We start from the raw sequence: 26,515 nt of genomic DNA, 5'->3' as shown, positions 1-26,515 counted from the left end.
GGTTGGGATAGCTGGGATAGCAGGCTTGTTGGGTTCTGAATGTCTTATGTAGATTTTTCAGTTTCTTTGTTCTGTATGGGACAATGACAATAAAGATTATCATATCGCATCTTATCAAAATTCTTTAGCTCTCATTCCTATGTTGCAGGGGCTTGGATTATAGATGACTCTTGGGGTCCTTTCTAACTCTACAAATCTATGATTCTATGAGTTGCAGCTCAAGACCCACCTCAGGAGAGGCAGGGTGTGTGTGTGTGGAGTTATCAACCCTTCCTGCTTCACACTGGAATGGAGGGAATTTATATAACGAGTCCCAAACTGAACAAGCTTTTTTTTTTTCCTTTGGCACAGTGCACGTTTGATTTTATCCACCCGAGGGCAGCAGGGACACATGAACAAACACAAAGGCCGGCTCAACAAAAGCAGCTTTGAACAAGCTGCAGCTCCTACATGGTGTTCAGATCCGAGCGTGAAGAGGAGAGCTTTTAATAGCAGACAAAGTGCGGGATTGCTTTTCCGCAGCTATAGCTCTCCCAACCCCTTGTCAGCACCCTGGCAAGATGTATTTTTATGTTCTCTCACATTGGCCGCGCTTTGTGTTTAAAGTGTTCTCGCTTGCAGCACTTGAAAGTGCAATACAAAGGCATAATAATAATACAAAGCCCCCAGTCTTGAGCTTTGAAAGGTTCCTAAGATAGGGTATCATTCTCAACGATGAGGAGGCAGCGTGAGTTCATTTATGCTGCCTCCTTGCTGACCTGTTCTAAATTTGCAGAAAACAAACCTAAACAACAGCTTTCATTATCCTTGTTTATTATATTTTTATCTCGCCCTTCCTCCAAGGAGCTCCAGGAAGTATTTCTTATTTATTTCATTCGGGGACATTATACGCCGCTTATTGGCACTTGTCTCTAAGCAGTGTACAAGGAATGCAATCCAATGAAAATTAAAAACTGATTAAAACTACAAAGTCAAAATTCAGTTTAAATGCTTTCTGGGATTTTTCTTTTTTAAATATTCAGGTGCTGGAAGTTCAACAGGGAAAGTGGGGATTCTTTCTCACCTCAGATGGAAGAGGCTTCCATAAATTCGTGCCCCCGATATTCAACGTATAGCTCCTGATGAATATGAGCATAGAATCATAGAACCATTGAGTTGAAATAGACCCCAAGAGTGCATCCCATTGGATGCAGTGGATCTGAGCCATGGGGGACCATCAGCAGTGACTCCCCAAAAGACCTCAGGGATCGTGCAGGGGGATAAGGGATCAGGTGGTCCCTGTGGTATCCTGGACCCAAGTTGTTAAGGGTCTTGCAAGGATCTTGCAAGGACTTTGAACCTGGCCTGGTAATATACAGTGGTACCTCAGGTTACAGACACTTCAGGTTACAGACTCCACTAACCTGGAAGTAGTACCTCAGGTTAAGAACTTTGCTTCAGGATGAGAACAGAAATCGCATGGCGGAGGCGCAGTGGCAGCAGGAGGCCCCAATAGCTAAAGTGGTACCTCAGGTTAAGAACAGTTTCAGGTTAAGAACTGACCTCTGGAACGAATTAAGTTCTTAACCCGAGGTACCACTGTATGTGGTTCACTCACCACACCCTTTTATCTTCAGAACAACACTATGAGGAAGGTTGGACTGACAAAGTATAATTGTCCCAAAGTTGGCCCCTGGCTGAATAGGGATTTGAACCCAAATCTCCTCAGTCATAGTCCTAGACTGCGATGGCTATACCGCACTGCCTCTCTTTGTTTTGCTGCTAGGTCACGCCACTGTGAGTTTGGAAACTCTGAAAAATTGTGGTATTTGATCACTAGACCTACATGCCTTGTTAAAAGCATGAGATTTGCTCGCTCTGCCCCCACCACGTTAACCAATACTGGCCTGCAGAAAACTGGGTTCCAAAAACTACCCTTGAATTTCATTACTAATATGTATCCCAAGTGGCAATTCTGACAGCCAATCTTTCATCATTAGTTACGTTGCCTGGAAACATCAAGCATTCGGAGGCTTTCAAAATTATTTAAGAACTTCAAAATGTTCTTTTGAATTCTCCCGAAATGCTGAGCTGTAACAATATGAAAACACAACGAGCCTCGTTGCCATATGCCGATTCTTCAAGACTTAGCAAAGCTGAGAGCCATTTCGATACAAGCACATCCACCTTCTGTTTACAGGAATGTATCTGTAAGATATTGCAATAATCTTTAACGTTTGTGCTGTTTTCTAACCTTTGGTAGAGAGAAGCCCTAGTGACAGATTTTCTCTGCCAAGATCTAGCGGCCCATTATTTTGGCAGCAACTGAAAGGCTTCCAAGATTCCAAGATTAGGGTGGCCATGTGCCCTTTTTTACAGAGGACAGCCCTCTGTTTGAAGGACTGGTTGGTCCAAGTCTGGTTTAACAAAAAAGAATCGACAGAAGGGAGAGTAGGAGGACCATTAAAGGAGCTGTCCTAACAACTCTCAGCACTATTGCTGTTGTTATTGTGATGATGATGATGATGATGATTATTTTAAGAGACTTTCAGTTAGACTAAATAAAGTGAAGAAAGTAAGGGAAAAAAGGAGGAAAAATGCAAACGAGAACTAAAAATACAATAAGAAAATGGGATATAATGTAATACACTAAATATAATCAGTTACACTTCCATAAATTGTTATATAGATATACAGTGGTACCTCGGTTTATGAACTTAATCCGTTCCGGAAGTCCGTTCTTAAACCAAAACTGTTCTTAAACCAAGGCACGCTTTCCCTAATGAGGCCTCCCGCTGCCAGTTCCCTTCCACCGTTCAGCTTCCATTCTTAGACCGAGGTAAAGTTCTCAAACCGGGACACGACTTCCAGTTTTGCGGAGTTTGTAAACTGAATCGTTCTTAAACCAGACGGTTCTTAAACCGAGGTACCACTGTATACGTAATGTTACTGTCCTAATACATATGATTATTAATAACCCACTATACCTTATATAAACTTTATATCCAAACAAAACCTACATCAATGGGCAATTGTGAATGTTGTCATGCTGTCAATCCATTGGTTAAAAGGGATCTTATTTTTATTCTTCCAGTTCATCAATGCCAATCTTTTAGCCATAGTCAAGGCGCATAGAATCCATGTTCATTGCTCAGCACTCTTTAACCAACTACAGCTCCCATAATTCTTTGTGGCTGTTCAAAGTAGTATCGCGTTGCTTCAAATGGATGGCCTCCCGCAGGCTTGCTCAGTGGCGGCAGTGGCAAGCAGGTTGCATCAGCTCACATTTAACACCGTGCAGCTGGGAAGGGCTGTTTAAATTTCCCACAATGCCGCAGAGTGACGCAACATCAGTGGCATTGTGGGAAATAAAAATGGCGGTGCCCAACACTTTATTAAAGTGAGGCCCAAGGCAGGAAGGAAGCATGGGCGCTGCCAGGCTCCTAGAGGGTTCTGTGGCTGCCCAAGGATGCATACCATGAGCAGCACGGGGTCTATACCAGGCATAGGCAAACTTGGCCCTCCAGATGTTTTGCGACTACAACTCCCATCATCCCTAACTAACAGGACCAGTGGTCAGGGATGATGGGAGTTGTAGTCCCAAAAACATTTGGAGGGCCATGTTTGCCTATGCCTGGTCTAGATGGGGAAGGTGTGGACCAGCAAAAGTGGCTGGATTGTTGTTGTTGTTGTTGTTTAGTCGTTTAGTCATGTCCGACTCTTCGTGACCCCATGGATCAGAGCATGCCAGGCACTCCTGTGTTCCACTGCCCCCCGCAGTTTGGTCAGACTCATGTTGGTAGCTTTGAGAACACTGTCCAACCATCTCGTCCTCTGTCGTCCCCTTCTTCTTGTGCCCTCAATCTTTCCCAACATCAGGGTCTTTTCCAGGGAGTCTTCTCTTCTCATGAGGTGGCCAAAGTCTTGGAGCCTCAGCTTCAGGATCTGTCCTTCCAGTGAGCACTCAGGGCTGATTTCCTTCAGAATGGATAGTCTTGATCTTCTTGCAGTCCATGGGACTCTCAAGAGTCTCTTCCAGCACCATAATTCAAAAGCATCAATTTTTGGTGACCAGCCTTCTTTATGGTCCAAGTGGCTGGATTAAAACTCCCATAATCTCTGAGCAACATCCTGATGGGAGTTGGAGGGCACCAATATCGGGAGGGCTACAGGTTGTCCGATCATGATTTACACACAGACAGACAAACACATATCATTTTGCCCTCTTTAGATGACCCCCCCCCCCCCGTGGTCTTGATTCCCCTCACTCCACTTAATTCCTAAGGTGACTAGATGCAAAGAAGTACCACGCCCTTATGTAACTTCAAGCTGGATTTCAGTGATGCGTTTTCCTCTTTTTTTGACATTGCGTCAGTTTCCAACCTATTGAGTATCTAAATTTCTTCAAATATCCATTTGCCTTTTGGAATGCAAAGCCTGACAGACTAGGCCTAGGACCATAACCAGTTTAAATTTTTTTTTATAATCACCTTAAAAGAATTCTCTGATTTATGAGGCAAGAATTAAAAAATAGGACGTTAAGAGTTTTAATATACAGATGTAAAAACTGCAGTTTGCAGGTGGCAACCACCATCTTAAAAGTCATCAACCCCTGCCCCAGACCACTATTTCATAGGTCCTTCTTTGAGGAAGGGTGGTAGCTCAGTGGTAAAGAATTTGTTTGCATGCAGAAGGACCCTGGTTCAATTTCTGGCATCTCCTGTGTGGGCGGGGTGGGGGAGGCATTTTTATTCCAAAATGACTTATTTTCACCAAATGCTGGCACATGCCAGCTGAATCGATTCACTAATTTATTAAAACGAATGTCATTCATTGACTAAGATTTCTTTAACCGGGCAACAGGTTAGAAATGCTAAGCGTGGAGTTTCAGCCATCAAGATTTTGCCAGGCTGTAAGATTCATGTTACATCAATAATAATAATAATAATAATAATAATAATAATAATAATAAGATTGCAAAAGGGTGCAATGACCCCAGAAGCCCCTCGCATCTGATCCGCAGCACGGCTGCACAGTGTGATGTAAGCGAACAGAGTCTGGGCTCTGCAAGGGACGGGCTGAGCCTAGCTTGGACAAACAGCTTTGTTCTGTGACCTTTCCTTGAGTGGCGCTGCCAGGCTGTGCCATTCCAGAGCGGCTGCTTCGCGGCGCTGCGTTGAGCACGATCTGCTTTTAACACAAGCCATTGTCAAGAGGAAATAAGGCAGAGCAGGGAAGGGCGCCGCTCTGCGAGCGGGAAAGAAACCTTTGTGAAACTTAGGGAATGAGCATCTAGAAAGTCCTTGACTGCACAGACCATTACTCCAGTGACCCACATGTTAGATCAGTCTGCCTGGCCTGTTTCAAACCACAGCCACACAGGAGAGAGATGAGGAGCAGCCCTAGACTGAGGCCCCATCTGCATCATACACTTAAAGCAGTATCATTCCACGGTAAACACTAATGGCTTTGCCCTGGGAACTGTGGTTTTTTGAGGGTGGTGAGAGTTGATCATAGAATCATAGAGTTGGAAGAGACCACCAGGGCCATGGAGTCCAACCCCCTGCCAAGCAGGGAACACCATCAGAGCACTCCTGACATATGGTCGTCAAGCCTCTGCTTAAAGACCTCCAAAGAAGGAGACTCCACCACACTCCTTGGCAGCAAATTCCACTGTCGAACAGCTCTCACTGTCAGGAAGTTCTTCCTAATGTCTAGGTGGAATCTTCTTTCTTGTAGTTTGGAACCATTGCTCCGTGTCCGCTTCTCTGGAGCAGCAGAAAACAACCTTTCTCCCTCCTCTATGTGACATCCTTTTATATATTTGAACATGGCTATCATATCACCCCTTAACCTCCTCTTCTCCAGGCTAAGAGACCCCTGTTCCCCTCCCTCAACTACAATTCTCAGTGGTTTAACAATCAACCCCTCTTTACAGGGAACTCTGGGAATTGTAGTTCAGTGAGGGGCATACGGGTCTTAGCACTCTTAACAAACTACAGTTCCCAGGATTGGGGGGGGGGACTATGACGGCTTGCAGCGGTTCTCAACCTGTGGGTTCCCAGATGTTGTTGGACTACAACTCCCATCATCCCTGAGCTCTGGCCTTGCTAGGTAGGGGTGATGGGAGTTGTAGTTCAACAACATCTGGGGACCCACAGGTTGAGAAAGGCTGGAAAGGGATGTTGTTGTTGTTGTTGTTGTTTCCCAGGGCAGGTTGTAGAAATCGAACTTTTGGAATTGCAAACAGTGAGCGCTGCATTGGCATGAATTGGGTGGGTGCACTCTCAAAACAAACATCTAAGGGGTCAAAAGTACAGTGTCTTCAGTATTTGCCGAAAGCTGTCTAGTGAAGAAGCCAGACAGACCACTTTGGGAAGGGAATGCCACAGTTTAGGGGCTGCCACAGAGAATACTCTCTTTCCACCGCCTCAGCTTCTGAGGGAAGTGGAACTACCAAGAGGGTCCCCTCTGCCGATATCCACACCTGAGAGGGTCTGTAGGGAAGGTTTTGTGGGTACAGTAGTACCTCGGGTTACAGACGCTTCAAGTTACAGATTCTGCTAACCCAGAAATAGTACCTCAGATTAAGAACTTTACTTCAGGATGAGAACAGAAATTGCGTGGTGGCAGTGGGAGGCCCCATTAGCTAAAGTGGTACCTCAGGTTAAGAACAGTTTCAGGTTAAGAATGAACCTCTGGAACAAATTAAGTTCTTAACCCGAGGTACCACTGTATTTGGGGCCCAAGCCATTTGGGGCTTCAAACACTAACGTGGGCACCTTGAATTGGGCTCAGAAAGAAACCGACAACCCGTTTCCATTCCGCTACTGCTACTGCAGGCGTTGACATCCTTTCCCGTCTTGTTCAGTGCCTCTCGAGAGCTGCTCCAGCTTTCCCCCTCCGAAGGAGTCAGTCTGGGACATGCGCCTCCAGAGAGCTAGCAGGCCTGGGCCTCTTGCCAGGGGTAGGCGGGCACAGCTGGTGCCCGTAGGAGGGAAGTTAACACCAACAGCGGAGGCAGGAAAGGGAGAATCAGCTACAACCGGGACCTACGTGTGTGAGCGCTCTTCGCACACAAACACACAGTCGCAGACACCCACACCTCGCCGAGGCACTCTTTCTTGCTTGTACAGAAGCTTCTGTGTGGAGCCTGAGCTTTAGGACTGCTTCTTAGGCCGACAGAGCATGCCAGTTTTGCCTGCCCTCTGTAGCCAGTCTGCCCATTGGAGTCATTTGCGGGTCGATGGCAGACTAGAATGTAAGACAGGGATATCAAGCCAGGACTTCAGATCCCATCAGCCCAGCCAGTATTTCACATCCCCTCCAATATTTCTGTGGTGAAACAGAGATGTCCTGTTCCACCCCTCTAGCTTTTATCTTATGAAAATGGGATGTCCTAATCCAGCCCCTCCATTTCGCCAGTGAAGAGAGTGACGTCTCATCCCCTCCAGCGCTTCTCCAGTGGAAATAGGGACAACCAAAGAGAAAGCAGGGCAGTCCGGGATCAAATCAGAAACCGGGATGGCTTCTGCAAGTCTGGGATTGTCCCTGGAAAACCAGGACACTTGGGGGGGTCTGATTTCATCCATGGGTCAAGGATGATGGGAATTTTGGGAGGGGGCTTCCCTCGTGCTTGGTCCGGAAGCTGCAATTAGCGCAGGATGCTGCAGCACAATTGCTGACAGGAGTTAGAACCTGTCAGAATATAACACCTTTTGGCCAGAGAACCGCACTGGTTGCCAATTTGCTCCTGGGCTAAGTTCAAGGTATTACTATTCGTATATAAAGCCCTTAACAACGTGGGATCCGTTTACCTGTGAGATTGCCTTACCCCTTAAAAGTCCACTCAATTGCAGAGCTGGCGCTGTTCCGCATAGTACTCATTCCACATTTGTAAGAAATTGATCTTCTGTTGACGTCACTGTATTCTGTGTAGTCTGATAAAACCTTTTCTCTTTGGGCAAACCTATCAGTGGTGTCGAATGTTGACATGTGTTTCAGTCTGGTTTTTAGCATATTGCTAATGTCAAATATTTCTTCAAATGTTTTGAATAATTGTTTTTAACTGGTTTGTTCTTTTTGTAAACCACTTTGAGGTTTTTGTTTGTGCAATCAAACGGGATATAAATTTTATAAAATAAATTAGTCCAAAGCAGCTGGAGGGCTCAGTGTTGGCTATCAGAGGTAGTGAACTTGTTGCTGGGACTCACAAACGCTGTGGCACTTAGATTCTGCATGTGGGTCTCCGTGCTATGGTTTGTTCCGTGAGTACTCTTGCTTAGAGCAGGGGTAGCCAATAGAGTGCCTTTTGGATGTTGGGCTACAACTCCTATAAGTCTCAGCTGGCATGGCCAATGGGCAGAGGTTGTTTGTATGTTTGTTTATCACATTTATACCCTGCTTTTCCTCCAAGGAACTCAAGGTGGCATACATGGTTCTCTTCCTCACCATTGCATCCTCCCAACAACCCTGTGAGGTTGGTTAGGCTGAGAGACTATGACTGGCCCAAGATCACCCAGTGAGTTCCATGGCTGAGCAGGGATTTGAACTCTAGTCTCCCAGGTCCTAGTCCATCACTCTAACCTGGCTCTTTATATTACCATATTACCTGGATAGCTCTGTTCATTAAGAGTGTGGTGCTGACAATGTCAAGGTTTGCAGATTCAATCCCTATATGGGAGAGCTGTATATTCCTGCACTGCAAGCGGTTGGTGTGTGTGTGTGTGTGTGTGTGTGTGTGTGTGTGTGTGTGTTTTACAATTTAGAATACTTAATTAAACATCCTTAAAATATCAATGACTTCCCTTCTTCCCTTTCCTTGGTTCATTTTGCATATCATAAATCCCTGCATATTTCACAGAAACTAAACCATTCAGAATATTTGATGGATATTGTTACATCCAACAAAACTTATTTACACTCTTGAATTTATCTTAATGCTGCCAACCTTTTCAAGTGTACACAATTTCCCCCATAGGACTAGATGATCCTTAGGGTCTCTTTCAACTCTACAGTTCTTTGATTCAGTTACAGGAATGGTAGCAACTAATAGTCTATCAGTATCTAAGAGGACACCATGTTGAATATTCTGGCCCGAGCAAGGCCAGTGGTTGGGGATCATGGGAGTTGTAGTCCCACAACATCTGGAAGGCCACAGGCTAGCTGTCTGTGGCCTACGCGACTTGACAAGAGAATGTCACTGTTCCTTTCGTGGCTGTGGGTGGTCTCGAAGGGCAATTCACATGGAGGTTCTGACATTCTGAGAACTGCTCCCGTGGAAATTACGAATAGCACTCTTGGTGACTACAGTGGAACACAGGAACCAGGTCATCTCTGAAGTATACCTATGGTTGGTAACTTTGCCGAGGTACGAAGAGAGAGGAAATGCAGGCTAGAGCAGATAAGATTCATCGGTCTTGTGTCTGCTTTTTGTTCAACTAAATAACAAGATTGGTTCCCTTGGATACAGATACAGATTTCCCCCTCCATACAGAATTCTAAACAAAGAGACAAAAACACACTAAAAATTAAAACCTAGCTATTGTCATAGCCCAACAGGATTGTTATGAATTTTGCCATGATTAGATGACAGCATCTGTGGTACAGTTAGGTAATTTTGGATTCCAGACTTCAGCAGTCTGCCTCTTTAGAGGGTAATAATGAGCTTTGCTTCAAAATGTGGTAGGAACATCGGAAGCTGTATCAGGCTCAGGTTCAGTCCCAAGGAACTTCTGGTAGGATGGAAATGTCTCCTTCCTGAAACTTTGGAGAGCTGTTGCACATCAGTGCAGACAGTATGGAACTAGATGACCTTGGGTCTGACTCAGACCATACATTTAAAGCCCACCTAATGCATGTTATATGGGACACGGGTGGCACTGTGGGTTAAACCACAGAGCCTAGACTTGCCGATCAAAAGGTCGGCGGTTTGAATCCCTGCAATGGGGTGAGCTCCCGTTGCTCGGTCCCTGCTCCTGCCAACGTAGCAGTTTGAAAGCACGTCAAAGTGCAAGTAGATAAATAGGTACCACTCTGGCGGGAAGGTAAACGGCGTTTCTGTGCGCTGCTCTGGTTTGCCAGAAGTGGCTTAGTCATGCTGGCCACATGACCCAGAAGCTGTACGCCGGCTCCCTCGGCCCATAAAGCGAGATGAGCGCCACAACCCCAGAGTCGGCCAAGACTGGACCTAATGGTCAGGGGTCCCTTTACCTTTACCTAATGCATGTTATATATGTCTGTTGTTATTGTCCATGGAGTTTTCTTGGGATACTGGAGTGGATTGCTGGTTCCTTCTCCAGGTGGACCACATTTAGTCTAAACTCTCGGCTGTGACCTGTCCGTCTTTGGTGGTCCTGCACGGCATAGCTCATAGCTTCTCTGAGTTATTCAAGCCCCTTCGTCATGACAAGGCGGTGATCCTTTTGAATTGTGGTGCTGGAGGAGACTCTTGAGAGTCCCATGGACTGCAAAAAGATCAAAACTATCCATTCTGAAGGAAATCAGCCCTGAGTGCTCACTGGAAGGACAGATTCTGAAGCTGAGGCTGCAATATTTTGGCCACCTCATGAGAAGAAAAGACTCCCTGGAAGAGACCCTAATGTTGGGAAACATTGAGGGCACAAGGAGAAGGGAACAGAGGGCAAGATGGATTGAAATATACTCGGAGTCGAGTGTGGATTTCATGCTCCTTATTCAGCTTATAGTGGGGAATGAAAGTTCCCCCCAAATATCTGCTTTATATACATTATTTACACAATGGGTCGCACATGATTGGCTAATTCTGGGATTCTCCTGTAGGCCAATCAGGTTGCAGATTCACTTCCACCTGGAGCTGGATTGGGTGGCTCCTGCGGACCAATCATACTGCTGCATTGTTCTAGGACCAATCAGACTGCTGCATTCTGGACCCTATTGTTCTAGGACCAATCAGACTGCTGCATTCTGAATCCTATTGTTCTAGGACCAATCAGACTGCTGCTTTTTGGATCCTATGCAACTCAGTACATAACACTGATGGACAGTGTTATAGAAGCGACCAACATGAATTTGACCAAACTGCGGGAGGCAATGGAAGACAGGAGTGCCTGGCATGCTCTGGTCCATGGGGTCACAAAGAGTTGGACACGACTAATCGACTAAACAACAACAACAATGCATTTTTAAAGCATATGACTTTCCCCAAGGAATTCTGGGCACTGTAGCTTTCATAAGGGTGCTGGGAATGGTCACTCTGGGGGGGGGCTGCATTTCCCAGGATTATTAGGGAAGGGAAAATTGTGTGTGTTGAATGGTAAATATCTGGAAGGCAGTTTCTGATGGTCCTAGGCTCTTCCCTGCCTCAATGTTTTGCTCATTCGAATCCAGCTCCCTGCCTAGCGCTCTCCCTGCAGGAGGTAGATGGGACCCTGGCAGCAGCTGACTAGGCAGCTGAGCCAACCTTTGCAGATCCTGCGTGATTAATGATCTGGCACCGTGATCCTTCCTGGTGGGTGTATTTACCACTCGGTATCCTGCCAAGTCTTCCGAGGAGAGGAGCAGCCTCCATCTCGCTTCAGAAGCTGTCTCGAGCGGTGGCCCTCGAGATCTGTGGGGCCATGTTCACCTTGCCTTCTGGTCAGCCTTCCAGGAGTGGGAGAGTGGGGCAGGCTAGTGCTGGGCAGCAGGGGGTCAGAACATGGATGTAAAATTTAGCTTGGTGCAGGGGGCTGGTTTCTACACACGCCCAGCCTCAACCCCCTTCTTTATCTCTGAGTACAGTAGTACCTTGGTTCTCGAACTTAATCTGTTCCGGAAGTCTGTTTGACTCCCATAACCGTTCAAAAACCAAGGCGCGGCTTCTGATTGGCTGCAGGAGCTTCCTTCACTCAAGCGGAAGCTGCATCGGACAATCAGCTTCCGAAAAACATTCACAAACCAGAACACTTACTTCTAGGTGTGCAGCGTTCAGGAGCCGATTTGTTCTACAACTAAGCCGTTCGAGAACCAAGGCACCACTGTATACATCCCAAACAGGCAAAAATATGATGAGAAGCAGGACCGGGAAGGGGGGGTGGCCTAGGGAGAGCCCCAGGGGCCACACAGAGAGGCCTGGAGGGCCACATGTGGACCCCAAGTTATGCAGCCCCCGAGCCAAGGAGATAAGTAACTAGACAACCTGTAGAAGACATCTGAAGGCAGCCCTGTATAGGGAAGTTTTTAAAAAACATTTACTTTATTTATTATTTGATTATGTGTTGGAAGCCGCCCAGAGTGCCTGGGGCAACCCAGTCGGGCAGGGTATAAATAATAAAATTGTTATTGTTATTATGGAATAGGACATCCCTATTTTCATCTGAAAAATATTGGAGGGTATGAAGACATTTTTCTTTCAACAACTTGTTCTACTGCAATGATAGGCTCTGCCAGAGCTGTTCTTATTATGTTTGTAAATTGCCTTGACAAACATGTTAGAATGCAATTCATTAATATTAATAATAATAATAATTATAATAATTCCAGAGGGTTGGCCTGGTGGCCTGGAAACCACAACAATGCTTACACAAAACACATTTAATACGCACACTTAAAGCGCATATCTTTCCCCAAAGAATCCCAGGAACTGTAGTTTACCCCCATGAGCTATAATACCCAGCACCCTTAACAAACTCCAATTCCCAATATTCTTTAAGTGGAGGGGGGAGAGAATGTACTTTAAACATATGGTGTGTACACAACTTGAGTGTTATGACAAATGGTTGAAAGAGCTGAATTTAGTTCAGCCCAGAGAAGGAAAATTAAGGAGAGAGAGCTTTCTTCTAAGATCTGGAGGGCTGTTTGGTTGCTTTTTGGTTGTCTGATGGGGGTGTTGAGTGGTTTTTCTTGCAGTAGCCTGCTTTGTGTGGGCGTTTTGTGTGTTGCAGTGAGGTCCTGAGCCTCACCGTTTTTCCGTCTGTGAAATGGGTCTTTTGTGGTTCCCACGAGCGTTCCCGAGAATTCCAAATGTGCTATACAGTTGAGCTGCCGTCCTTTTCCATAGGAAGCTATCTTATGCGGAATCAGTATTATACAGAGTTGAGTCTCCAGCATTTCAGGCAGGGAATCTGTCCCAGCCCTGCGTGAAAATCCCTGGGCTTGAACCGGCCACCTTTGTATGCAAAGCAGGTGGCCTAATCTATGTGTCTTCTCCTTTGAAACCTCAGAGCTGGTGGAAGGGATTATCTCCATCAATGGCTCCATCTAGGTGCTGCTGTTGCCAACACTTCTTTTTTCGCCTCCTTTGGTGGTGTTCCTGTGCCCTGAACGGCTACTTGGCAAGCGAATAAAATTTGGCAGCCAAACTGTTTCTCAGCAGGGAGGGAAAACGATAAGGGGAAGTTTCAGCTGCTGAGTTTCAGCTTGTTTCCTCATCCTTCTCCCACAGAGTAATTGCCTCTGATATTCCTCCTTCGATGCACTCCATGCTAATTTCTGTTCTTCTCCATCTACATACTGTAATTATCCCAGAGCAATTATAGTCTGTCTTCCTACTACTTTCCCCCTCACCCATCCTGATTTTCAGGAGATGGGTGCCTTTCTACCCTTTGGCTGACTCCTCCTGGCTGGACAGCAGCCACCAGCTGAGTCTCTTTTCAGCCCTGCTACAAAAAAACAAACAAACCAGATTTCTGCGCTTATTCACTATAGAGCAGTGGTAGGCAACCTAAGGCCTGGGTCCCAATCTCCTTCTCAATCTGGCCCGCGGACGGTCCGGGAATCAGCATGTCTTTACATGAGTAGAATGTGTGCTTTTATTTAAAATGCATCTCTGGGTTATTTGTGGGGCATAGGAATTCGTTCACCCCCCCCCCCATATAGTCTGGCCCACCACGTGGTCTGAGGGATGGTGGAGCGGCCCACAGCTGAAAAAGGTTGCTGACCCCTGCTATAGAGCATCAAGCATCAGAAGCTGTCTATCTGGCCAGCAGTCGGGGGTGCCAGACTTGTGGAGGGGCTGCCTGGGCTGCCTGCACAACTACTGCGCACCCAACAGCTAAAACAAGTAGCCCAAACTGTTCATCTCCCCACTTGAAATTGGCAGCACTGAACATTGTAGGTGCAGGACTGAGTGAGGGCTTGGCTAGAGGACCTCTAGGCGCACTTCCATCCTATAGGTGCATGATTATGAGACCTGCATGGCCAACGTTCCATTAACGTTCATTTTTGCTTTCAGTTTGTGGAGCAATGTATGACATTTGTGTGCCCATTCGAGCGATGTGCAGGCAAGCGATTGCATTGAAACCCACGACATGCAAATGTCTAGTCCTATAGGGCAGGGCTAAATCATAGACACAAGAACGAAAGAAGAAGTTGCAGGATCAGGCCAATGGCCCACCTAGTCCAGCATCCTGTTCTCACAGTGGCCAATCAGATGTCTGCGGGAAACCAGCAAGCAGGATTCAGGCACAAGGACACTTTCCCCTCCTGTGGTTTCCAGCAAGTAATATTCAGAAGCATTCATTCCTCCAGCTGTTGTGGCAAAGCCTAGCCATCATGCATTGCTAGTAGCCATGGGTAGCCCTCTCCTTCACAAATTGGTCTAATCCTTTTTTTGTTGTTGTTAAAAAATCTAGTTTTTATAGAAGGTTATTTTCTGATATTTTGTGATCCACAACCTAGCAGGCCAAAAGCACGTCAAAGTGCAAGTAGATAAATAGGTACCGCTCCAGCGGGAAGGTAAACGGCGTTTCCGTGCGCTGCTCTGGTTTGCCAGAAGCAGCTTAGTCATGCTGGCCACATGACCCGGAAGCTGTACGCCGGCTCCCTCGGCCAATAAAGCGAGATGAGCGCCGCAACCGCAGAGTCGGTCACGACTGGACCTAATGGTCAGGGGTCCTTTTACCTTTACTTTATTTTGTGATACAAAAAACAAGCAAGGAAAGATACATAAAGTGTGGTGTCTCCACTTTCAATTCATAGAGTCTTTTTCATGGTTTGTTTGCATTTGGTGTGCCATCTTGTTTGCTGGCTGTCCTTGCCTCCTGCAGCAGTGAGTTCCACAGAGTAACTGTGCTCTGGTGGGAGCTGTCATCCCAAAGCAAAACAAAACCTGGCGGGCACCCAGTTGGGGAAGGCCGTTCTGGAACGTTACCTTTTATCACCCCACCCCACCCCACCCACCTCCGGATCATCTCACTCTACTCCTTTGCGAGCTCGAGGGAGCATCCCCACGAAGGCCTGCCTGTTTACTCGGCTGCGAAAGCAACACGATTGAGTTCACCATGGCAATGTGCACACGGCGCACGGGCCCAGGCAGACGGGGAGCTGCTGCTCACAGGAAGTCGGAGCTCGTTCCCCCATATGCTCTGCCAATTGATGCAGATTCACACTAATAATTAGGGCCCTATCCCTGCTTGCTTTACACCAGCAGAGCTCGAGGAGGGTGCAAGAGCTGGAAAGGCAAGGGTAGGGAGGTGGGATCTGTGCCAGTGACTCAGAGTTCAGTACAAAAGCCCGAGCGATTAAAACACACCCTTTTACCTAATGCCTCTATGTTTGAGGAGCTGGCACAGGGGGAGTCAGCTGGGTCACAGGTGCACAGGAGGTCTTGCTCTGGGGGAGGGAAGAGAAATGTGCTTGAGTTTGCCCTTAGAAGAGGGTGTGAAAATTCGTGGAGAGTACCAGTGGCTTCTTGGCAACAAGGGCTCCTCTGCCAGAGGCAGCAATGCTTCTCTGAATATCAGCTTGCTGGAAGCCGCAGGTGAGGAGAGGTTGTGCTCATCTCTCCTACTAGAGGGTTTTCCCATGGACCACTGTGAAAAGAGGATGCTGTAGCAAATGGGCCTGATCTTACTGGGCTGTTCTTACATTTCCAAATCCACACTTTCCAAAGCAGTACCAGAACCGAAACAGAGCCACCCTTCAAGAGTCACTTGAAGAGTAGGTGGGTTCCCACGAGGCAAGACACTGTGATAACAGCAAGAACCTTTATTGAACTGGGAAACAGGGGCAAAGCAACTCTTATATACATCCCTGAAAGCCTGGGCCACACCCACTCCCAGCGTGATTGGCTGTCTAAACTTCCAAGCTGCAAATCACAACTCAGAGGTTAAGGGCCAGTGGGAGAGGCCCAAATCCTGAAATGTTCTGTGATTGGACGTCATGTCTTGAATCAGAACACAGGAGCTCAAATTCCTTAGTCCAGACTCAAGCTCAAACAAACACAGACCACTGAATACATAACATCTGGCTTCCCTGAATTTTGCATTACTTCTTCCTCCAGCCAGGAATATGTGCAAAAACATACGTGTCCTGCTGTGAAGCATGCCTAAAAATGCACGTATAAGGAAAATCAACATTCAAAAATGCATTATATCAGGGGACACTGCTTTGCAAGTATGCATATGTTAGGTGAAATTGTATACAGATCTGTGTACATTCGGATAAATTTGCACTAAAAGGCTGGTTAGTTCCTAAGCACATTAGGAAAAAGGGAAAAAATTGCATGCAAATTGCATGGAAATGTAGAGAATGGAATGTAGCAGTGGAAAAATGAGAAAATGGGGGAAGCCAAAATTGTCAGATTCACCTTCCAGATAGTTGGACTACAACTATCACCAGGCTCCTCATCCCTGTGGTAGGACGCTGGACATAGACCTAGAAGTTTGGGGCTCCTGTTCTAATTCTGCCAAGGACAACATGAATCCATTAAAGTCTTTCTTTAAGCCTCAGTTGCCCAGTCTGTGAAATGGCTATAGCAATAACTGACATTCCTTGTGGCTTGTCAGAATTAAATGTATTTCCAAATAATGGTTCACGTCCATCTGTTTCTTTATCACAGGAATCAAGAACCTCTGCCCTCCCAGATGTCGGGGCTTATCCACACAGCAGTAAAACATGAATGCAGCCGCAGCCGCAGGATCCCATTGTTGACCCAGACCTTCCGCACACTTCTAAATGCAGGGTTTCTCAATCCTAGCCCTTTCAGATTTCCCGAGAGTTGGAAAAACCCCCCACCTTGCATTTAAAGTGGGTGTTGGAGACTAGGAGAACACTGAGCGGGGGGAAGGTATCATGTGGAAGGCCCTACATTAATGGGGGCAGAAGCGAGTGCAGATCCACATTTTGCTCCTGTGTGGACAAACCCTGCTGTTGAACGCCAACTCCCATCAGTCCCAGTCAGCATAGCTAGTGGCCGAGGATGCTAGAAGTTGTAGTCCAGCATCTGGAGGGCCACAAGTTTCCCCCTCTTCTATATCAAAATAGACCATTCTCAGCACGAGACCCTACTGAACCAGCCAGCGAAGACAACACCCGGAAACATGGGCAAAATGGTCCTATATTCCATTTCAGTCTGGGTATAGACTGTGCATGCTCTGAAGGCACATGATGCAGGTTCCTTGCAGAAACTTAGCAGGTCTGGCTTCTGCCTGCATAGGAAGACGGTCAGCAAAGCCTGTGCACGCCAGCCTGACTCCCAACAGGGGAGAAAGATGGGATATAAGTAAACTAAGGGTCCCTCAAGACAGCCTTTTCGTTGTGCATTTGTGATTATTTGTGCTCATGATGGCATCAAGGTGGTAATACACAATTTCACTTTAAATACCGTTTGCACCTGCAAAGGTTTCAGGTTGGACATACTGCTTTGTTCCCAATCAGTGTGTGTCCCATTGCAGAGATCGTGCAGCTTTTTACACCACAAATGTCCTGGGTTTGTCCCACTTTTGTTGCACCGCAGTAAAACTTTGAGGTTGCGGGGTAGTGGGGAAGGTTGCAGTCAAGTCAAAAGTAATTCTTAATGAAATAAATAAAAATAGAGTGCATCTTCTCCAGACAGCAACAATGCTGTAACAAAACAACAACAACAACAACAACAACAACAACAACAACAACAACAACAACAACAACAACAACAACACCTTTATTGGCAATGTGCAACCTGTGTACAATGAAATTAATCGAGCCTGGGGAAGCTCGGGGAAGCAATGCAGAATGACTAATACAGTGGGATTATATAAAATCATAGAATTGTAGAGTTAGAAGGAATCCCAAGGATCATCTAGTCCAACCCCCTGCAATGAAGGGATCCTGCCCACAGCCATCCCTGAGTGGGCTCAAATCTCTGAGGTGCTGTAAACATGGGTTAGTTCCTTTTTGGGGCTAGTTAATTGCTTGCTGCTGTCATCTAGATTGTTCAGTTGTTGCTGTGCTCTATCCCAGAGGCGGCTGCATTTCATGAGCAATTGTTGGACGGGGAGGAGGAGACCATTTTCCATTCTGGAGCAACTATGCAGCAGCTCCGGGCTGTTTTGCTCCTGCCTTGTGAATAATATCACAGTCCCTAACTGTCACCGAGTGAAGGACACTCATGGTGCAATTTGCAAAATGATCCAGCAGAGGAAGGGGAGGGTGGAATTCTGTGGAGGCAGACACACACAGAGAGAGGATAGGATGTTGTAGATTCCCCGGCAATGGATATGTTGGTGGCTTGGAAACACGGGGGACCATTAAACAGGGATCTTTTGTGACTTAACTGTGTTTTCCTGGGTCTGGGGAGGTGTGCCTGCCCACAGTAAGGAGGGGGAAACGTGAAGAATGCGTTTTTGGGCGTGTCAGGAATGCCTCCCAGTAGAAAGGCTCAATTGGAGGAGATTGTGCTCTGATGAACGCAGCTGGAGAAATGGATTCACTGTGCGTCAGATCAGCGCAAAAACCATCCCCGCCCCCCAACCAAACTGGAAAACACAGGAATCCTGACTCCAGAGCACCTTACCCATTAGGCCCCCATCTCCTCTTGTCCAGAGAAGGAAGAGCTGTGGCGCAGTGTTAGAGCATCTGCATTGCATGCCCAAGGTCCCAGGTTCAATCCTCGGTATCTCCAGGACAGTGGCTCGTCGAGTCCAGCATCCTGTTCTCACAGAGGCGAAACAGACGCCTGTGGAAAATACACAAGCAGGATCTGGACACAAGAGCCCTCTCCCCTTCTCCCGTTTCCAGCAACTGGTATTCAGAAGCATGTGAATTTATCCAATCCTCTTTTATAGCCTTCCAAGTTAGTGACCACCATTGCCTCCTACAAGAGCAAGTTCCATAGTTTTAACTCTATGCTGCGACCCAGCTCTCCATAGCCAACATGCGGGATGTTCAGGGTGGCAGGAGAGGATATATTGTTTATTTATATCCTTCCTAACGAAGTGAAGTTCCTTTACTTAGCAGAGTTACATTCCCCTTTTTACATGCACAGCAGATAGCTGGTTGCAAGCTCATGTGAACATCTCCCTATTCTACAATTCAGTCTGTCTTCAGATTGAATTGTATGTTCCTGGTAAGTTCCCTTAAATCCCTCTTAAAAGAATAAAGACGCCACAGTCTTATTCAAAGTCAATAGAAGAGTCAGGTAGGTAGCCGTGTTGGTCTGACGCAGTAGAAATATATAATAAATAAATAAATAAAATTGTCCAGTAGCACCTTAGAGACCAACTAAGTTTGTTCTTGGTATGAGCTTTCGTGAAGAGTACTGTTGGCATTTGATAGCATGAAGAATTGTGCATGCACACGAAAGCTCATACCAAGAACAAACTTAGTTGGTCTCTAAGGTGCTACTGGACATTTTTTTATATATACAGTGGTACCTTGGGTTAAGAACTTAATTCGTTCTGGAGGTCAGTTCTTAACCTGAAACTGTTCTTAACCTGAGGTACCACTTTAGCTAATGGGGCCTTCTGGTGCTGCCGCCGCGTGATTTCTGTTCTCATCCTGAAGCAAAGTTCTTAACCTAACGTACTATTTCTGGGTTAGTGGAGTCTGTAACTTGAAGTGTCTATAACCTGAAGCATCTGCAACCCGAGGTACCACTGTATATATATTTCAATAAAAGAAGTTTACTTACATCAGTTCACAGTTGGATCTCTGAAGGCAGACTTAGTTACAAATATGTACATGTGGATCTACCCCATATGGGAAAGTAATCCCAGTGCTTCTGCTAGCTGAGAGCTAGCAGAGCAGTCCTAGCTAAAAAGCTGGTTAAGCAAAGAACGAATTTAAAAATGGAAAAGGTTGCTGCATGACTCGTCCTTTTGTTACCTGGACAGGTTAGGTCACGCCCACCTTCTATCACGTGCAAAAGGAAGGATGCTCCAGCCAGGAGGAATAGGAAGTTTCAACTGGCTGGACCAAACATTTCCTGGCATGTCTTCTCTAGCATTACAAGGAATGTTGTACTTGACTGCCTCTCATGGATCGCATCCCGCACAACATATATCACTGTCATATATAAACCACTCCCCCCCGCCTGCCCCAATACAGCAAAATACAGCCAATTTAGGGTGCCGATCATCTGCTGGGAGAGGAAAGAGTGGAAAAGGAGGGTGGGCCAGAGAAGCAGAATGGGGTGGCCGGGATTCTGATCAGGGAGCACTCCACGCTGCAACATTTGGTTGAAGCTCCCTCTTCTCCTGACTAATAGCCAATGGCCATTGATTCCACACCTGGAAATAGAAAATAGACGGTTCCACTTCTGAAAATAGACCGTTCTCACCTCCAGCATCTTGCAGACAAAAATAGGGAAACTTGTGTATGTGTATGCAGGTGATACTTTCACAGCCTAAGGATTACTGAGTGTATGGTACATGTGCACACACAGTGATGCATAGCTTCCCTGCTTTCCAAATGTTGCATTAATTTGCTCGGAAAGAACTTGTCCTTCACTGGCTTTCAAAGCAGTCTTTCCTGAGAATGCTTACGAGAAGGTTCGTCATTGGATCTGACTGCTCCTACCTAGGATGAGCTACAGCAACCACATTTGGTGACGTATATAGTATCCAGAGGGGCGGTTTTAGGGGGGCTGTGGGGGAAACAGCATTCTGACTCTTTGCACCCATGCACATGCATTTGAGTGCGCACACCCTACAACCAAGAGATCCGCTCAGATATTTAACTTTTGGAGTCACTGGAAAGGAGCCTGGTGCCTGGAGAACTCAATCTCTATCCACACAAAAGCAAATATAGGGACAACAAAATAGGGCAATTAGGGCATCAATGGTCCTCTCTTTTGGGTGAGAGGTTGTAGCTCAAGGCTCCTTCAAGCAACCTATTTATTGATCACAGACTCTAATTTGCTTGCACAAATCTTATGTGGTGGTTAGACGAATGTGTAGTCGTTTTTGTGTGTTTTTTGTTTTGTTTATATGACAATGAACACTCATCCTGCGCTCATCTTGATTTGCTGGTGGGGTGTTTACATGTCTTCCCATTAATTGCTGGTTCATCCTACGCATTTCCCCTCCACTTTCCTAACAGCAAACAGTCTGATTCATTTTTAGTGGAGATTTGTTGTAATCCACTTTAAATGCACAAACCAACAGCCCCTCCAGACATCCTTTTGGATTGCATATTCATGATGCTATTATGGTGGCTGCACATGTTCCCGCTTTCAATGCTGTTTGACCCTGCAAAAGTTTCAGAGTGGACATCTTGCTTCATTTCCAAGCAGTGCACATCCCGTAACCTCCCTCTGAAATCCTGTAGCGTTTTATACCCAAAATGTTCCGGTTTACTTATTTTTGTCCTGCTTTAGTTACACTATAGCCCTTCCAGACAAGAAGTAAAGTGGTAGCATTGGGGAAGCACGCTAGAACAAAGTGAAGCAGAATAAATCCACTGCTATTGCAATAATACAGTGGTACCTCGGGTTACATACACTTCAGGTTACATATGCTTCAGGTTACAGACTCCGCTAACCCAGAAATAGTGCTTCAGGTTAAGAACTTTGCTTCAGGATGAGAACAGAATTCGTGCTCCGGCAGCGTGCCGGCAGCAGGAGGCCCCATTAGCTAAAGTGTTGCTTCAGGTTAAGAACAGTTTCAGGTTAAGAACGGACCTCCGGGACGAATTAAGTACTTAACCCGAGGTACCACTGTAGTCTCCTTCTGCACTATACATTTAATGCAATATTGTATCAGTGTGAACAGCCATGGCTTCCTGCAAAGAATCTTGGGGACTGTAGTTTGTTAAGGGTGCTGGGAGTTGTTAGGAGACCCCAGTTCCCTTCATAGATTTACAACTTCCACAGCGGTTTAAAAATCTAGTCACTCTTACCAGGGAACTCTGGGAGAAAAATACAGATCTCCTAACAACTCTAACCACCCTGAACAAACTACAGTTCCCAGTATTCTTTTGGGGAAGCCATGACTGTTTAAAGTGGTATGGTGCTGTTTAAAATGTATAGTTCAGAGGGGGCCTTATTGTGTTAAGAACATGCTGTAGAATAGGGTTACCAGACGTCCCCGGTTCCTGGCAACAGTCCACAGATTCGCAAATCTTTCCCTGGACGAATTCCGTACCCGGAATGTCCCTAGATTTGCAAATCTGTCCCCAGGAAACATGGCAGCGGTAGTCTCAGCAGCCCGGAGCCAGCCTGGTAGCGCAGTTGGCTCTGGCTGGATTCAGGAGCTGCTCATTGCTCGCTGCCACTGCCACTGCCGAAGGGGAACCGGGGACGTCCGGCGGTACAGATCTCCTGCCCCCTTCCCCCTATGTTTTGACAGATCAGGGGAGGCTCAGGAGTTGCAAGTGGGCAGCCGCTGCCCAGGAGGGGCGCAAGGTGAGCAGTTTCTCTGTCAGGCAAGGTGCATAGCCCTTCAGTCAAAACAAAGGGGGAAGCGGGCAGGAGACTGGGAGGAGGCTCGGGAGTCATGGGCAGTTGCCCAGTTTTTTAAAAACTCTGTGCATTTATGTTTCACAGGGTGCGAAAGAAGGGCTTTGCACCTTGCCCGGCAGAGAAACCATGCACCTTGCGCCCCTCCTGGGCAATGGCGCACCACCCGCGCATGACTCCCGAGCCTTCCTCAATCTCCTGTCCCCTTCCCCTTGTTTTGACAGATCGGGGGAGGCTCAGGAGTCGCAGGCAGCCCAGTTTTTCAAAAACGCTGCGCATTTATGTTTCACAGGGTTTTGCACCTTTATACAATATGCATGTGTGCTTGGGCCCAGGGTCTTTTGCCTCACCATCCCCACTACTGACTCCCTGTTGCTACTCAGCTTCCAAAATAATAATAATAATAATAAATTCCCTGGATTCATTGAAAAAAAATCTGGTAACCATATGTAGAATGTACCCAACATTAAAAAAATCCACCAGTCTGGTAGGGCCCCTAACATTCCGGTTTGCACTTTAATCCCACCCACAAAATATTGATGGCCCGCAGGCACTTTCAGCGGTTGGGCACACATTTTTCATGCTAAAGCTTCAATCCCTGGCAAGTCTAGTTAAAAGGCAGCAGTCCGGAGATGGGGGAGGCCCTCTCCTTCCTGCGACCCCTGGAGAGTCAATCGTAAACCAATTCATGTGTCCGGAAGGAAAAACAGCTTCCTATGTGCCTGGTCGCTCATGCAGACCTCGGCCCCTCTCCCAGAATTCAGTGCAGAAGCTAGGATCTCATGCTGCTCTCAGGCAGGCAAGCTGCTCAGGATAACAGGTATTTAGCTGATTGCTAGATAATGGCACAACGCAAGAAGCAGGAGAGCAGGCGGATGAGAATTAAAAACCGACTCCTTTTAGGGGAGTCCCAAGGCCCAGCCCAAATCACATCCACCCACAAGAGAGGAAGGAAGATGTGCTGCGAGAGAAGCAGCCAATGTACTAAGCCAAGCACCCCCCCCCCACTTGCAGCAGCCTGTCTTTTCACTCTCCCCCCGCAACACGCACACATAGCCGGTGGAATTTGTGTGTGGGCTCCGCTTGCAGAAATGCAGAGCTGACATAGTCGGGCACCCACTGACACTCGCGTGCCCAGGAAGCTGCCTGCTCTGCCCAGATTCCACCTACGGATGCTGAGCCACCCTTGAGATCTCTTAGAAGCCCACAGGCAGGGTGGCAATTGTCCTGGGACAGAAGGGTCTGCAGCATCACTTCAACCCTGGCTAGGACTCCATCGTCCCTCTTTGCTGCTGTCCATCAGGCCCAAGTGCCCTGTCTCTGTTAGTGGCCGGCAGCATCAGAACCAGAGGCTCCGCTTCCATCTGCTGACTCCAAGGTGGAAATCTTTTTTGCCCTTCTGCTTCCCGAGACAACCCAGGCTCCGGTTCAGCTTGCTCTTTTCCTTCCAGATCCCCACCCCGTTGGTCCAAACTCGATGCTGGAAGCATCAACAGGAGAGAACGCCTGTCGACGCTGCTAAAAGGTAAGTTTCATCAGAGCAGCAGGAGTTTCTGTCTCTGTAGAGTTTGGGCAGGACCCCTTCAGGGGTTCTTGCAGAGTTGTTTTCCTAAGATTAAGCCCAGCCTGAATATAGAAGGATGCATGTTTGGAAGCTGGGTTTCCAGACCCAGCAGTCCTGGTGGGAGCATTGTCACAAACTCTGCTTTAGGCTCTGCCCCACATGCGAACAGCCAGTGTGGTGTGGGGGTTTGGGTGTTGTTGGACTAAGGTCTGGGAGAACTGGGTTTGACTCGCTACCCTGTTGCAAAGCCCATTGGGTAACCTCTGGCTTGTCCCTGTCTCTCAGCCTAAACTACCTCACAAGGTCGTTGTTGGGATAATAAAAACAGCGTGGGGTTAAACCATGCATGCCACCTTGAGCTCTTTGGAAGAAAGGTGGGCTATACATGAGCCCACTAAGAACCTCTGCCCCTTCTTACATCACATTAGCAGAACCATGGGCAATATATTTGCTGACACCCCTTTACGTCCTGCCCAACCTGATCTCCACTACAGGGAGTTGCCTAGAAGTCTCAAGTTCTCCTCTGCCCCTTGGGACAGAAGGGCCGGAGGTTTGGGGCCAATTGGCTCCATCCATCATGCTTTTTTTACTGATTGCAACTCCCTTGCTGCATGCAAACTGGTTGGAACGAATATGCTTGTTGACTTGGCCAGATCAGGGGAAAGACGTCGTAACTGGGAAGGGGGAAAATCTGGGGGTAAGGATTGATCTTCATCTAAGGCAGTGAAATAGCTTGATATTCGGCCCTGGGCTGGGTCCCTGTTTCTTGCGTGTCTCTCCGTCCTTTGGAGGAAGAGAGACCCTGGCACGGTGTTACAATGTGAGCTCTGCAGGTAGAAAGTCTCCCGTTCGATTCCTGGCATCGCCTGTTTTTTTAAAAGCCCTCTCTCTGCCTGAAACTGTGCAGACTCACTAGCCAGACAGAGGAGGCAAAACTGATCTGGAGATGAACGTGAGCAGTCTGGCTTGGGTGTAGCTCCCGGTGCTTTCGGGCCACAGAGGTCAGGGCAGGAGCTGTGCTGGTGCTAAAGAAGCCTGTCTATAAATCGCGCCTGCCTCCTGCGATTGTTCTCCGTTCTGGAAGGAGACACAAATGTGCTTTGTTTTGTTTGCTCTGCAAACGGGGACAAGCAGCTTGTTTATCCGTGTGAAGCCTGTCTGGGGAGAGGTAGGGTAATGCCAGCCCCTGGGAAACGAAAGGGGCCTGATCCCCTCGATTGATGGGTCTGAACAGACATCCACCCTGATCATCGCTAAGGGGGCTTGTTTCCCTTGGCTCTGGGGGTGAGATGGACCCTTCCTTGAGGAAGAAACGGAGCGTCTGCTGACAGTTATCTTGATGGCATTGGGCAGGAGCACTGTTCAAAGGCTGGGTGGACAGACTCTGACATCGAAGGCAGAGGACAATGATGAGAGGGTGGAGGTGTTCAAAATGGAGTGTGGAGAGCCCTAAGAGGACACAGCATGCCTGTCTGTCTGTTGGGTGCCTGTCTTTGCCTGTGTCATTTCAGATGTCTGTAGAGAAAGGGGCGGCAATTTCGTGGGGGAGCAGATTTCAGCAGGATTCCATGGTCTGTTCTTGAAATTCATATAAAGAACAAGCCTGTTTATGCCCACTCAGAAGGAAATCCCACTGGGTTTTATAGTACTTGCTCTCAGTAATGTAGGGATCGGACAGCTGCGGCTTCCTGGAAAAGGACCCTGAGAGTCATCTAGTCCAACCTCAGCTAGATCACACATGACAAATGGCCATCCAACCTCTGCTTAAAAACCTCCAAGGAGCCCCAGCCTGCGTGGCCAGTGGTCAGGGATGATGGAGGCTGTAATTCAACAACATCTAGAGGGCCCTCGCTTCCCAGCTCAGTTAGGGATTGCAGCTTCAGTTGCTAGAAAGCAGAATACACCTCCCCTCCCCCTCCCCTGCCACAAAAGCATAAATGGTGGCTGTTATTAAATCTCCCAACAACTTCAGCAATTTTATTTAAACAGATTTTAATAAAGCAATTTTATGAAAACAGCAATTTTATTAAAACAAAATAGGAAAAAGGGGTGTGCTTTTGACCTGCAGATCTGGAATGCAGCCCTCTTTCCTTGTTTGTAACTCTCCAAATGTTGCTGGACTCCAGCTCCCATCGTCCATGCACGTCTCCTATGCTGGCTGGGGCTGTTGGGACCCTGAGTCCCTTCAGCATCTGAAGGGTCACTCGTTCTCCATCGCTAGATTATAGCAACACAAGGCAGCAGCTTTCCTGGTGGGGCAGAGCCACAGGAGTGGCCTCCCAGGGTCAGCACCCCTGCTGCTTACCAAGAGCAGGGAGGTCCAAGGTGGCAGCAAGGTCAGAGGCATTGGTGGAGCCTAC

At 47.2% G+C, this 26,515-nt stretch overlaps 1 protein-coding gene across 9 annotated transcripts in view; it reads left to right on the top strand.

Annotated features, from left to right (window-relative positions):
- MAG (myelin associated glycoprotein) overlaps positions 1-26,515 on the top strand; it is a 71,480-nt gene that overhangs the window by 4,650 nt on the left and 40,315 nt on the right. For 3 of the 9 annotated variants that reach the window (XM_081868994.1, XM_081868991.1, XM_081868996.1), the window contains exon 2: positions 24,043-24,116. The exons of 4 other annotated variants lie outside the window; for them this stretch is intronic. The gene's annotated coding sequence lies outside the window, so the exon portion shown is untranslated. Of the gene's footprint in view, positions 1-23,599; positions 24,117-26,515 lie in introns of those variants that run through there. 2 more of the 9 variants (XM_081868993.1, XM_081868990.1) reach the window with 1 other exon arrangement.

The sequence above is a fragment of the Podarcis erhardii genome (assembly GCF_964252035.2).
Source record: "Podarcis erhardii genome assembly, chromosome: 7".
NCBI classification, from domain to species: Eukaryota; Metazoa; Chordata; class Lepidosauria; order Squamata; family Lacertidae; genus Podarcis; species Podarcis erhardii.
This window is presented reverse-complemented; position numbering and strand designations above follow the sequence as displayed.